The 13,821-nt window shown below is 38.5% G+C and overlaps 1 pseudogene; it reads right to left on the reverse strand.

The window, feature by feature from the left end:
* Positions 1–2,726: 2,726 nt before the first annotated feature.
* LOC129654223 (ankyrin repeat domain-containing protein 26-like) overlaps positions 2,727–13,821 on the reverse strand; it is a 131,225-nt pseudogene continuing 120,130 nt past the window's right edge.

Here is a 13,821-nt window from a genome sequence, read left to right on the forward strand (position 1 = left end):
ACTAGCTTTGTTCGTAGTGATACTTTCTAAGGCCCACTTGACTTCACATTCCAGGATGTCTGGCCCTAGGTTAGTGATCACACCATCGTGATTATCTGGGTTGTGAAGATGTTTTTTGTATAGTTCTTCTGTGTATTCTTGCTACCTCTTCTTGATATCTTCTGCTTCTGTTAGGTCCATACAATTTCTGTCCTTTATCGAGCCCATCTTTGCATGAAATATTCCCTTGGTATCTCTAATTTTCTTGAAGAGATCTCTAGTCTTTCCCATCCTGTTGTTTTCCTCTATTTCTTTGCATTGTTCACTGAGGAAGGCTTTCTTATCTCTTCTTTCTATTCTTTGGAACTCTGCATTCAGATGCTTATATCTTTCCTTTTCTCCTTTGCTTTTCACTTCTCTTCTTTTCACAGATGTTTTTAAGGCCTCCTGAGGCAGCCATTTTGCTTTTTTGCATTTCTTTTTCATGGGGATGGTCTTGATCCCTGTCTCCTGTACAATATCATGAGCCTCCGTCCATAGTTCATCAGCCACTCTATCTATCACATCTGGGCCCTTAAATCTATTTATCACTTCCACTGTATAATCATAATGGATTTGATTTAGGTCATACCTGAATGGTCTAGTGGTTTTCCCTACTTTCTTCAATTTAAGTCTGAATTTGGCAATAAGGACTTCATGTTCTGAGCCACAGTCAGCTCCTGGTCTTGTTTCTGTTGACTGTATACAGCTTCTCCATCTTTGGCTGCAAAAAATATAATCAATCTGATTTCGGTGTTGACCATCTGGTGATGTCCACATGTAGAATCTTCTCTTGTGTTGTTGGAAATGGGTGCTTACTATGACCAGTGCATTTTCTAACAAAACTCTATTAGTGTTTCCCTTTCTTCATTCCATATTCCAAAGCCAAATTTGCCTGTTACTTCAGGTGTTTCTTGACATTCTACTCAATATGCAAGTAAATTTGAAAAACTCAGCAGTGGCCACAGGACTGGAAAAGGTCAGTTTTCATTCCAATCCCAAAGAAAGTCAATGCCAAAGAATGCTCAAACTACCACACAATAGCTCTCATCTCACATGCTAGTAAAGTAATGCTCAAAAATTTCCAAGCCAGGCTTCAGCAATACGTGAACTGTGAACTTCCTGATGTTCAAGCTAGTTAGAAAAGGCAGAGGAACCAGAGATCAAAATGACAACATCTGCTGGATCATGGAAAAAGCAATGGAGTTTCAGAGAAATATCTATTTCTGCTCTATTGACTATGCCAAAGCCTTTGACTGTGTGGATCATAATAAACTGTGGAAAATTCTGACAGAGATGGGAATACCAGACCACCTGACCTGCCTCTTGAGAAATCTGTATGCAGGTCAGGAAGCAACAGTTAGAACTGGACATGGAAAAACAGACTGGTTCCAAATAGGAAAAAGATTATGTCAAGGCTGTATATTGTCACCCTGCTTATTTAACTTATATGCAGAGTACATCATGAGAAACACTGGACTGGAAGAAACACAAGCTGGAATCAAGATTGCTGGGAGAAATATCAACAACCTCAGATATGCAGATGACACCACCCTTATGGCAGAAAGTGAAGAGGAACTAAAGAGCCTGTTGATGAAAGTGAAAGTGGAGAGTGAAACACTTGGCTTAAAGCTCAACATGCAGAAAATGAAGATCATGGCATCTTGTCCCATCATTCATGGGAAATAGATGGGGAAAGAGTGGAAACAGTGTCAGACTTTATTTTTTGGATCTCCAAAATCACTACAGATAGTGACTGCAGCAATGAAATTAAAAGACACTTTCCTTGGAAGGAAAGTTATGACCAACCTTGATAGCATATTCAAAAGCAGAGACATTACTTTGCCAACAAAGGTCTGTCTAATCAAGGCTATGGTTTTTCCTGTGGTCATGTATGGATGTGAGGGTTAGACTATGAAGAAGGCTGAGTGCTGAAGGATTGATGCTTTTGAACTGTGGTGTTGGAGAAGACTCTTGAGAGTCCCTTGGACTTCAAGGAGATCCAACCAGTCCATTCTGAAGGAGATCAGCCCTGGGATTTCTTTGGAAGGAATGATGCTAAAGCTGAAACTCCAGTACTTTGGCCACCTCATGCGAAGAGTTGACTCCTTGGAAAAGACTCTGATGCTGGGAGGGATTGGGGCAGGAGGAGAAGGGGACGACAGAGGATTAGATGGCTGGATGGCATCACTGACTCGATGGATGTAAGTCTGAGTGAACTCCGGGAGTTGGTGATGGACAGGGAGGCCTGATGTGCTGTGATTCATGGGGTTGCAAAGATTCGGACATGACTGAGTGACTGAACTAACTAACTAAGATGCATTTGAAGAGTTGAGAGGCTTTAAGAATAAATGATTCAAGGCTAAAATGATTCCCATATTAACTCAAATTGACATGAATAAAAATAAAATATTATCAACAAATATAACAAGCTACTGAAGCCAAAGTACAATATATAAAATACAGCCTCTGGGAAACCTGGAATTGACTATCAAGATAATCCAGGTAACTGAAGCTTCATTTTGACATATTCATTGAGCATTGTATTTATCTGCTTCTTCATGATACTGTAATGTGATAACATAAAGATTAAAATTATTACCTTAATAAAGAGTAAATTATTAGTACCTGTCTATGTTAACAATTTAGAACTAAATCTCTTAACATTTCATAAATGACACGATGTCCCTACTCAAAGTAAAGGATTTCTTTGGTCTAATTTTTATTTGCTGGATACAAGGTATGCTTTTAGGCTGGTTTAGAGACCATAGATTCACAGCCTGTGTATTTTTTATATTCAACTAGATTCAACATTTAGCCAGAATCAAGAATCACTTTGAACTTTCTTTCACGAAGTCTGAGAATTATTTCTCCTTCTGGATACTCACTTCTCCTTCTGCTTTCTCATTTTCGTACCAATACACTCTCTCTTTTAAATGATTCCATTCCTTGATTAACTCCTTGTTTCTTTTCAACAGCATCAGACCTTGTTTCTCATATTGGCCTGAAGTTTTCTCACAATCTGCTGAAACTGTTTTTGGATGCTAATGACCGTCTTCTCTTTACTGTCGGCTCCCAGTTGCTGTCGGAGCAACATGTTTTCACTCTGGAGTTGAGAAAACCTCTCCTCTAAGGATTCTTGCCTTCCAAGGTATGTATTCACTTTGCCTTGTTCATTCTGATACATGTGTTCAATTTCCTGCTTTTGACACTCTGATTGGCTTAGATCTCTGTGGACACGTTCTAACATCAAAGTCTTTTCTCTAAGATCATCTCTCGTGTGATGCAGCTTGATTTTCAGCTTATTGAAGATACTTTCCACTGTAGATAGTTGCTGGGAAAGCATCTCCTTGTTGTCTTTTAGATTAGCCACATCGTACTTCATTTTGTCCCACAAGCATAACCACTAGTCTCTTGCTGTCTGGAAGGCAAGTTCCAGATCTCTTTTTGATGTTTGACCTTGATCATGATCATGTAAGGCAGCAGCCAGTCTAGAATGGTAGGATTTCACTTCCGTTTCCAATCTCTGTTTACTTTCTTTTTTGTTTTCCAGCTTAGAGTTTAGCATCGTATTCTCAGCTGTAAGAGCATTAAGCTGGCCTGTATAGTGGGATATAGTCTTTGTTAACATTTCCTCATTCAGTTTTATTGCCTTTTGAATTTTTTATCATCATTCTTTATCATTCATCATCATTCTTTACTTTGAGAATTTGAATGTCCTCAAAATAGTTCTCTTCCTTTTCCCGGTGCTGATTTTTCAGTGCATCTATCTCGTCTTAGCATGGAAATTCCCTCCTGCAGCATGTGCTTTTTGTACAACAGGTCTTTTGTTTCTTTACAACTATCATAAACCTAAGTGAAACAAAGGAGATTTTTAGCTAGTACTCAGTAAAGTGACATTCCATGATTTCTTCGGAAATGAAAGGCTAACTTGTATGTTTATACAATGAAAAGACTGCACCAAGTGTGTCTCCAACAGGAACAAATAAGGTTCAATTCAATCCTCAGACTTTATACAAGCAGAAACTCCCAAAGTTTCAAAAATTTAATGGAAGACAATGAATTCATGAAGTAAAAAAAAAAAAAAAAATCCCAAGAGATTTTCAAAAAGCTCAAAACTGGAAAGGCTTCTCTCTGAACTACAACAAACCCAAAAGGCTTAAAATAAAAGATTCATAGATCTGACTACACTTAAAATTTGCATCTGATGTGGAACATTTATATAATGGAAAACAAGAAGCCATAAAAAAGAATGAAATAATGCTATTTGCAGCAACAGGGACGGACCTAGACATTATCACCTTAAGTGATGTAAGTCAGACAAAGACAAGTATTATATCATACTGCTTATACGTTGAATCTAAAATGAACTTATTCACACAACATAAAGAGACTCATAGACACAGAAAACAAAATTACGGTGACCACAGGGGAAAGCAGGGTAGGGGAAGGGATAAATTAGGATGTTGGGATTAACATATACACACTAGTAGATATAAAATAACCAACAGAGATATACTGTACAACATAAGGAACTGCACTTAATATTCTGCAAGAAGAATCTGAAACGGAATATGTGTGTACATGTAAGCATGTGTGTGAGTGAGTGTGTATGTGTATTAGTCACTCAGTCATGTCCAACTCTTTGGGACCCCATAGACTATAGCCTGCCAGGCTCCTCTGTCCATGGAATTTCCCAGGCAAGAATACTGGAATGGGCAGCCATTTCCTTCTCCAGGCTGCTGCTGCTACTGCTGCTAAGTTGCTTCAGTCATGTCCAACTCTGTGTGACCCCATAGACTGCAGCCCACCAGGCTCCCCCGTCCCTGGGATTCTCCAGGCAAGAACATTGGAGTGGGTTGCCATTTCCTTCTCCAATGCATGAAAGTGAAGTCACTCGGTCGTGTCTCTTAGCGACCCCACAGACTGCAGCCTACCAGGCTCCTCTGCCCATGTGATTTTCCAGGCAAGAGTACTGGAGTGGGGTGCCATTGCCTTCTCCATCTTCTCCAGGGGATCTTCCCAACCCAAGGACTGAACCCAGGTCTCCTGCATTGCAGGCAGATTCTTTACAGTCTGAAACAGCAGGGAAGCCCCATTTATATAATATACACACACACATACATATATATCTGAGTAACTGTGCTGTATACCTGATACTAACAGAATATTGTTAATCAACTATAATTCAATAAACAGCACCACTTGCTAGGTTTATAAATGCTGCATTTGATACCTCTTATACATCTACTTCACAGTAAGAGCCTTAACTCTGTATAAATAGACTAAATTTTGTACAGAAGTTTTTCCTTGAAAATATGCTACCTTCTAATATTTTAATAGGCAATTACAAGAATTACACCTATTGACAACTGTACTAGGCACTTCTACAAACATTAATTAACTCATGAGCTGTAATGATTCTGGAAAGGAAAAAGTTAAAAATATGAGTAAGCTGCAGCCTTTTCGCCAGGTCTTTGGACTCTACTAGTCTTCTTACATCAAACCACATGTTTCTAGTACAAACATATCAATACAAAATAAGCTTCCTATTTCATTCATGGTACATACACTAATGGTAAATAAGCTAAAATTTAGAAAGCTTTTAGAAAACTATGAGATTATTTGCTGCTGCAATAACTTTCATTATCTCTCCATGTTTAAAATAGTAAGATGGGGAAAATACAATGAAAAACACTTAATAACTATCACTAAATATATATTATGCCATATCTATCACTGTTTTCAAAAGTTTCTTGTACTGAAATAGGACACTCACAGAGCAGAGGGCTCATTTTCTCACAAGTAGAAGAATCACATCCAAAATGTGGTCTCTGAACTGCCTATAGTTTCCTCCTTACCATTAGGGGAAGTGATAAACTAATCTAATGATCAATCAAGGAAGTGAAATCATTACCAAAACCCAGAATATCTTTAATTGGTAGCAAGAGTTTCCCCCGACCCCTTGGTGCGGGGGAGGCACTTTTGTAAGTTTATTCTAAAGAAACAAGTTTTTAAAGTGCTCAAAAGTGTTTTTACAACTGATGCCACAGTTTTTACAAAATAAAAAACAGTAAATGATGTGAAAAGATCGTTGACAGGGTATTGGTTAAAGAAATGACAGTGGAGCCAAGAATGGACTCTGATTCAGAAACTGAAGGTGAGGACGTGCACGGAGTGACCGACACATTCACTCCAAAGCAGAGGGACTTGGTCGGGTAGTGCAGTCGATGGTGGACCATACATGGTCTTCCTTGCCTAAACCACAATCAGGGTGCCAGCTCCTCTGAGATAGTCAGAAAAGATTTGAGATTGATTCCTATGGAAAATATTAAAGGCCTCTCCTTCGATGAGGCCATCATATGTCACTACCTGATTGCTCTAGACAAATGGATTTGAATTACAAATACTACTTTCCCGAGCTCTTCCCGAGAGCTTTTTACTGTGGGAGATCTGCTGCTAGGACCTAGGGGATGGGACGCAGTCCAAGTTTGAGAGGAACATCGGGTGTGGAAGCAAATTCCTCTGCTGTGAGATGCCACTTGAGAACTCTACAGAAGGAAGGACAACCAACTTCAAGAGTGTCTGGTTTCTACCAAATGCTGGAAAAAAAATTCCTGCACCTCTCAAGGATGCCAGTTAACACCTGTCCTTGAGGACTCCGCTGTGAGGGAGAACCATCTGGGAAAGCTGGAGCCAGCTCTGAGCTGTTCATGGGGCAGGTGGACTGGAGGGCTGACAGACACAGAGGGAGGGGGGGTCCACGACCCTCAGCCACCTGCCAGATTGAAGGCCAGAGGCAAGTTGATGTAAAATTAGGCACGATCTTCCCTCCCAGTGCCCCTTCTCTTCTAGACCTATTCACTCATGGATGGTCCGTCAAGGCTGAAGGATTGGTTGCCTGAGGTGGGCTGAGAGCTTAACCTCCAGTTTCTACACCATTCTTAACCCTGTGGTTTCTCAGGATCTATTGTGTGAGCTACTGACGTGACCTCTTCCTCCCTCTGTTCGAAAAAGTGCACACAGCATGTCAGGATCATACAATTCTTATTTCTGGCCTTGTTACTTTGGGAACGTTGAATTTCTTTTCTTTTGTTTTTAACAATTAACCTAAAATTTCCTATAACACTAACCAAATGACACTAAATAAATGGTATTTTTAAAAAGGGGGGATATTATAAATAATATTGATAAAATCGTGTTAGAAATTTGAAATTTTCACCAAAGATTACTCTACCTGATTCAGATTATTTCTCTCAGTCTTCACTTTCACTTCTACTGCTTGGAAAGTGAGTTCTAGGTGCTGTTTCACTTCAAATTCTTTACTATATTGGTCTTCTTTTCTTCTTAAATACTCCCTCATTTTTTCATAAAACATCTCAGCATTTCTTCTATTCTTTTCTTCTTGCTTTAAGATGAATCTGCAAAATTTAAAACTCTTCTTAGAAAATCATGATATTATTCACTGCTGCAATAACTTTTGTTCCCTCTTCACAATTTTTAAAATAGTAAACATGGGGGGAATACAATGAAAAACACTTAATAATGGTCACTGTTTTCAGACAGAGGGTTAAGAATAAAACTGCATAAATTCTGTCCTCATTTTCTCTTGAGAAAAATGGCTACTTCATAAATCTGTGGATGGGAATGTAAAGTAATATAAACTTTCCTAAGAATAGTTTAGAAATATAGATCACAGACCATTTTTAAGTTCTCATGTGGCGGATTCATTTTGATATTTGGCAAAAACTAATACAGTTATGTAAAGTTTAAAAATAAAATAAAATTAAAAAAAAAGCATAACCACAAAAAAAAGTTCTCATACTTTGACCAAATTATACAATATTATTAAAGAAAATGTATTTAAAATAATTAGAAAGGTAGAAATGAATTTATAGGAAAGGTGTTCCTTGCAGTATTAAATAGAATGCAGAAAAGTGAAAAACAACTGAAAGTCAATTTGGTAAATATTTAATAGGGTTTCCATTATGGTGGACTTCTGTATGCTCATGAAAATGATGATTGGGAAAAATATACATTAAGTTATTGGAAGCATTCACTGTTAAGAAAATGCTATATTATTTCCAAGAATTTCACACTCCACAATACTACTAAAACTTTCTCCTCTGTAAAATCCTAGAGGATGTTAGTCCTTATAACACGTCTACGTCTCTGCAGTATTAAAGGAAACAATAATTCAAATATTTCTTTAAAAGTGAGGTGTACAGTACCTCAAGCTGCTGATGCTCTAACTGTGATTTCACTTCTTTGGTTTCTGACAGCTCTTTTTGTAGCCCACGAATCTTACTTTTCATTCTGTAAAATTATCCTCTAAGTAGTTCACAGTGGCTTCTTTGAAAATCTACTAATCTTTCATTCAAAAGAAATGTATCCTGAATTTTCAACAAGCCAACAGAAACTGCATGATGAAGAAAACAAAGATAGAAACTAACAAACAAGAATTTATGTGAGTAATTTTTGAGTATAAAGGACTGTGCAATTCACGTTCACTCATCCATGCATTGAACAAGTATTAAGGGTCTATAATGTGGAAAATATTCTAAAGCTCTGCAAATAAAACAGATGCCCCTGGGTTTTGTTTAGCTTGAGGTCTAGTAGAAGACAAAGACAAGTAAAATAATTATGAGCTCAGATAGATACTCTAAGAAAAGAGAGTTCTATGATCACATAACAGAACATGACATAGACTGGGTCCAGGAAAGATTTCCCTGGGTAAGAGATGTCACACTGAGAAATGAAGGATGAGCAGGAAGTAGTACTTACTTACTTAGAGTAGGAAGAACAACCCTGTGGACAGTCTCCAGTTCCCATTATGTTTTTAACCAAGACAGAGTGAACAGCTACTGATTTACCTTCCTGAGTGGAGCGAGCAAAAACAACACCGACAAAATATATTAAACAATGATTTTCATGACAAAGGACTTCAGGGAATGAAAGACAATGATCCTGGAAACACATGAGGTTAGCCTAAGGAATGCCCCAGTTCACTGCCTTGAGAGAATTTCCAGGCCCCAACACAGGGAGAAGGAATGGAAGCTGAGTTAGCCAGACTCCCTGACAGGAGGCGATGAAGCTGACAGTCTGGTGAACCAAAGTGGGCAGAGATCACAGATTAGAACCGCAGAGAGGAGAGAGTGGAAGAGAGAGAAAAAGGACCCTGGAGATCTGAGGAGGAGCCCCTCAGGTATTCAGCAGAGGAATGAACAGAGCCCATCTGGGAGAAACCACCTGAGACCAGGGAGAAACCATCTGAAAAGACTATAGGAACTTGTGACTGGTGCTCACTCAGTCCCAGGAATTCTATCTATTCTCATGAGCTAGGCTGGAAAATTCCTAAGGCAGGAAATAATCAATCCTAGCCCCAGAGCCCCTCTGGATGCACATATCGAATCATGAGAAGCAAGAGCCACAGAAGGATCTCTGGAAAACTCTCAATATTTGGAAACTAAATCGCACAGATCTAAATAACCCTTGGATCAAAAAGGTAATGAAAAGAGAAAGTACAAAGTATTTTGAACTGAAGGAAAATGAAAACGTTAAGACTAGAAGACATTTTAGGGAACTAACAAGCTGATTCTAGAATTCATGTAGAAAGAAGGGTGAAAACTAAAACCAAATGGAACCACACAATTGTGACCTTTAATCATGCAGCAAAGAGAGGCAACAGTTGGGCTTGAAGCAAGGGGGTAGCATGATGAGACCTGAATGTTTAAAAATAGGCAATAATTACAGTTGCTGTGCAGACCGAGGTTCTGCCAGGTGGAGTGGCACAGAAAGAAGTCCTAAGATTATTTCAGTTAGTCTAGGAGGAAAATGATGCTGACCTGACCATGGGTGAAGGCATAGGAAAGAAGAAGAGTCAACAGAAGGTACAGTGAGTGAGATTATCATAGGCCTGTGGCTCAGAGTATACACTCACTTTCATGTCCTTTTAATGCAAATCAAACTTCTGAGATGTACAGCACTGTAACATATCCCTGGCTCTAGAGCAGTACTGACAAGGTGTGCATATATCACTACTCTATACACAGACAGGCTTTCCGTTAACATTTATACTGCAGTCCTACCTTTACACCCCACATTGAGAGGTTTTATTTGCAATGTGGAATTCATCGAGTAAAGCAAGTCACCATCCTCAGAAAGTCTTGGACGACTGAGTTAAGTCATCCAGTTCATTCACGTAATTAATTTGTTCTTTGACTTACACAGAGGTGCCTGGTAGGCTGCAGTCCATGAGGTCGCTAAGAGTCAGACACAACTGAGCGACTTCACTTTGACTTTTCACTTTCATGCATTGGAGAAGGAAATGGCAGCACACTCCAGTGTTCTTGCCTGGAGAAACCCAGGGACAGGGGAGTCTGGTGGGCTGCCATTCATGGGGTCGCACAGAGTCGGACACGACTGAAGTGACGTAGCAGCTTAGCAGACCTGCACGTAAACAATACTGTTTCACAATGTCCTTAAAATCTGTATAAATACACCAAGTGTACAGAGGTGATAAATCTCTGTATCAAAACAAAAACAGACATTTCTTAAGAGAAGAGATTTTTATCAAAAGGATAACTTTATCAACAGTGTTTCTAAATGATGTGTTCAAAGTAAACTTCTTTACAACAAAGGAAGACTTTCTATTTTACCACTATTCCTTTGACAAAGTATTTTCGAGAAGGATAATATTTTTGAGAGTTCTTTTTTTTTTTTTTACTATACCTTCTTCTTTTCATACAGTGTTTTCCTTGCAGGCCTAAAAGAACAAATGATTCTTTTCAGGCTAATATTAAATATTCAAAAATACAAACAATACCTCAATTTTTCTTTTTTATATAACTCTTTGCATTGGCAAGTAATTGTCTATAAAGGATGTGGAAATAAATAAGATCAGCAGTAAAGGACACAGAAAATATGTCAGTAATATTAATAAAGTATTAAAGTTAGATCCAAGGAAAAGGAAAAACATAAAGTTACTTGCGTTGTGTGATAGGAAACAGTATACCAGTGTTTTTGGCACCTGTTCCTTTCCATAAGAATTAACTTTTATGGCAATATGACCTATCTGGGAGGTATTCCTTCAGTCCTTCTAAGAAAGAAATCCATTTGAATAACCAAGATATTAGCTTTTTGAGGATGTCCTATGCATTGGCCATACATTATTAGAAGCACCTGACATGTCCTAAAGGCATTTTCATCCCCACAGTCATTCTGAGATATAGGTATAGGAAGAAATGGAGCACACAAAGGCTGAGGAACTTGTCCAAGTCCACTCAGCATGTCACCAACAGACCCAGAATTCAAAGCCAGGAAGTTTGGCTTCAACACTGCTCTTCCAAAATATGCTGATAAAGTAATATTGAAAAGTCTTTCTAAGTAATATGATAGCAAATGAATCTATAGTATTATTTCAGGTCTAGCTATAGCTATAAATAATAATTTCTGAATCTTAAAACGTATTTCTCAAAAATTAAAAAGACTTCAGAGGTAGGGAAGCCTGCAAATCTACTGTCAATAAAGTTTTGTTTTCTGTAAAGAAATTCATCAATAGGCATTCATTCACCCATTCTGCAGTTTCTTCATGTATCTGACATACATGTATTGAGCACACATTATGTGTTAATGACACGCTTAGTAAAGGAAGCACGGGTTTTGTCATTTAGATCTTTATCATGCAAAAGGAATAATTTGTGAAAGATTGTTAATAATGTTTTTCTATTGAATATAAACAAAATCTTTCCCTTTTCCCTGGAATCTATAAACAACTATGAAGTTAATATGATGTGATGTTTCAGAGCACCTTACAAAATCATAGCTACTCATCATGCTACTGTCAACTAGAATCATCAAGGAATGACCATATCCTATTCGGTATAGCCTAAGTGTTTGTAAATTCACAATTATGTAATTTTTGAAAATCTATATATGATAGAATTAACTTAAGCAATTATCTGCATATTCCATTACATAGAAATATTACACTTCAGAACCAATGAACAAGCCTTTACCATAAAACTACACATGAACAGAAGTAGTATGTACAATTAGTTCACTGTAATAGTTTAAAGATAATGTCATACAATCAATAAGCTTTCTAGTATTGGAAATGCAAACAAGACTAAACTAAATAAACACGCCCTCTGCTGGCTCATTTCCAATAGCATGCTGCTGCTACTGCTAAGTCACTTCAGTCGTGTCCGACTCTGTGGGACCCCATAGACAGCAGCCCACCAGGCTCCCCCTTCCCTGGGATTCTCCAGGCAAGAACACTGGAGTGGGTTGCCATTTCCTTCTCCAATGCATGAAAGTGAAAAGTGAAAGTAAAGTCGCTCAGTCGTGTCCGACTCCTAGTGACCCCATGGACTGCAGCCTACCAGGCTCCTCCGTCCATGGGATTTGCCAGGCAAGAGTACTGGAGTGGGTTGCCATTGCCTTCTCCCTCCAATAGCATACATACTCTAAAAGTTCCCTTCTTAGCATATAACAAGTAACAACTGTGAACTCCACATTCCTCTTCAGTTACCATCCAGTTCTTCATTGCCTGTCCCAATAACATTCCCTACTGAATGTTTACGTGTATTCATTACAGTCCAGCTTCCAAGGAGACTATTTACTGAAATGACTTCCTGGCCAAAGGCACTGGCCCTCACCTTAAACTTTCAGCAGCGTTTGTCCACTAGAGTTGAGCAATCTCTTGTCTAGGCCTGAGCACTGTATAATGCTGCTCTATTTCCAGAAGAAGTATTCAGTGCTAATATTTCTTCCCCTACAAACAAGGAATCTGGAGAATGTACCTATCATCAACCTGATCCACTTACCTTAAAATGCTGTCATCATTCACGTGCAGCAGACCACCAGTCATGTCTTTTCAAATATTGGTGCCATCACACGTTCTTCCAGTGTCCATTTGTCATTGTTCTTTTTCTTTACTTCTTTCCTGTGCAAACCAGGATCTCTACTTTAAAAACTCCACAAAAAAGCCAATGTTTTATAATAATTCAACTGATAAGGAATAAAAAACAACCAATTATTATAAAATTCCAACTCTTACCCATCTTAAGTCATTGATTAATTCACAAGACAGTTATAGAGTACCAACCATATGCAAGAAAACAAATTTTTCCTTCAAACACAGATATGATTATGATACAATATGATATATAAAACTTGACATATGAAAGTGATAAGTGAAATAAGGAAGGATTTGCAGAAGAAGTGAAGAGAGGAGGTCATAAGAAACAGAAAAGGGAGAAAATCATTCTACTTGGAGATTCGAATGTGAGCATAAACATCAGCCACAGGGCATCTGGGTTCTTTCCGAGGAACCTGGAAGGAAGAGCACAAAATACATGGAAGAAAATAGAGAGATGCATCTGGAAAGACACTGAGAAGAACCTCAAGGGCTCCACTGAAAACCTGGAGTCCACTGGCTAAGCACCTTGACTCTTAGACATGGGAGTCATAAGTAGATTTACACTATATTTTTTTTTGTTTTGCTTCTAAATATAATAATGGTGAATTTAGGGACTTCCCTGGTGGTCCAGTGCTTAGGAGTCCACCTACCAATAAAGGGGGAAGGTGTTTCATTCCTGGTCAGGGAAGATCCTGCATGCCATGGTGCAACTAAACCATGCTACACAGCTACTGAAGCCAGCACCCTAGAGCCCACGCTCAGCAATAAGATAAGCCACCACACTGAGAAGCCCAAGCACTGCAGCAGCAAAGACCCAGAGCAGCCAAAAATAAATGAAAAAGAGAATTCACAGAAAAAAGCCACACTTAATTTAGGTGGTA

Source organism: Bubalus kerabau, chromosome 5, assembly GCF_029407905.1.
Source record: "Bubalus kerabau isolate K-KA32 ecotype Philippines breed swamp buffalo chromosome 5, PCC_UOA_SB_1v2, whole genome shotgun sequence".
In the NCBI taxonomy this organism is placed as follows: Eukaryota; Metazoa; Chordata; class Mammalia; order Artiodactyla; family Bovidae; genus Bubalus; species Bubalus kerabau.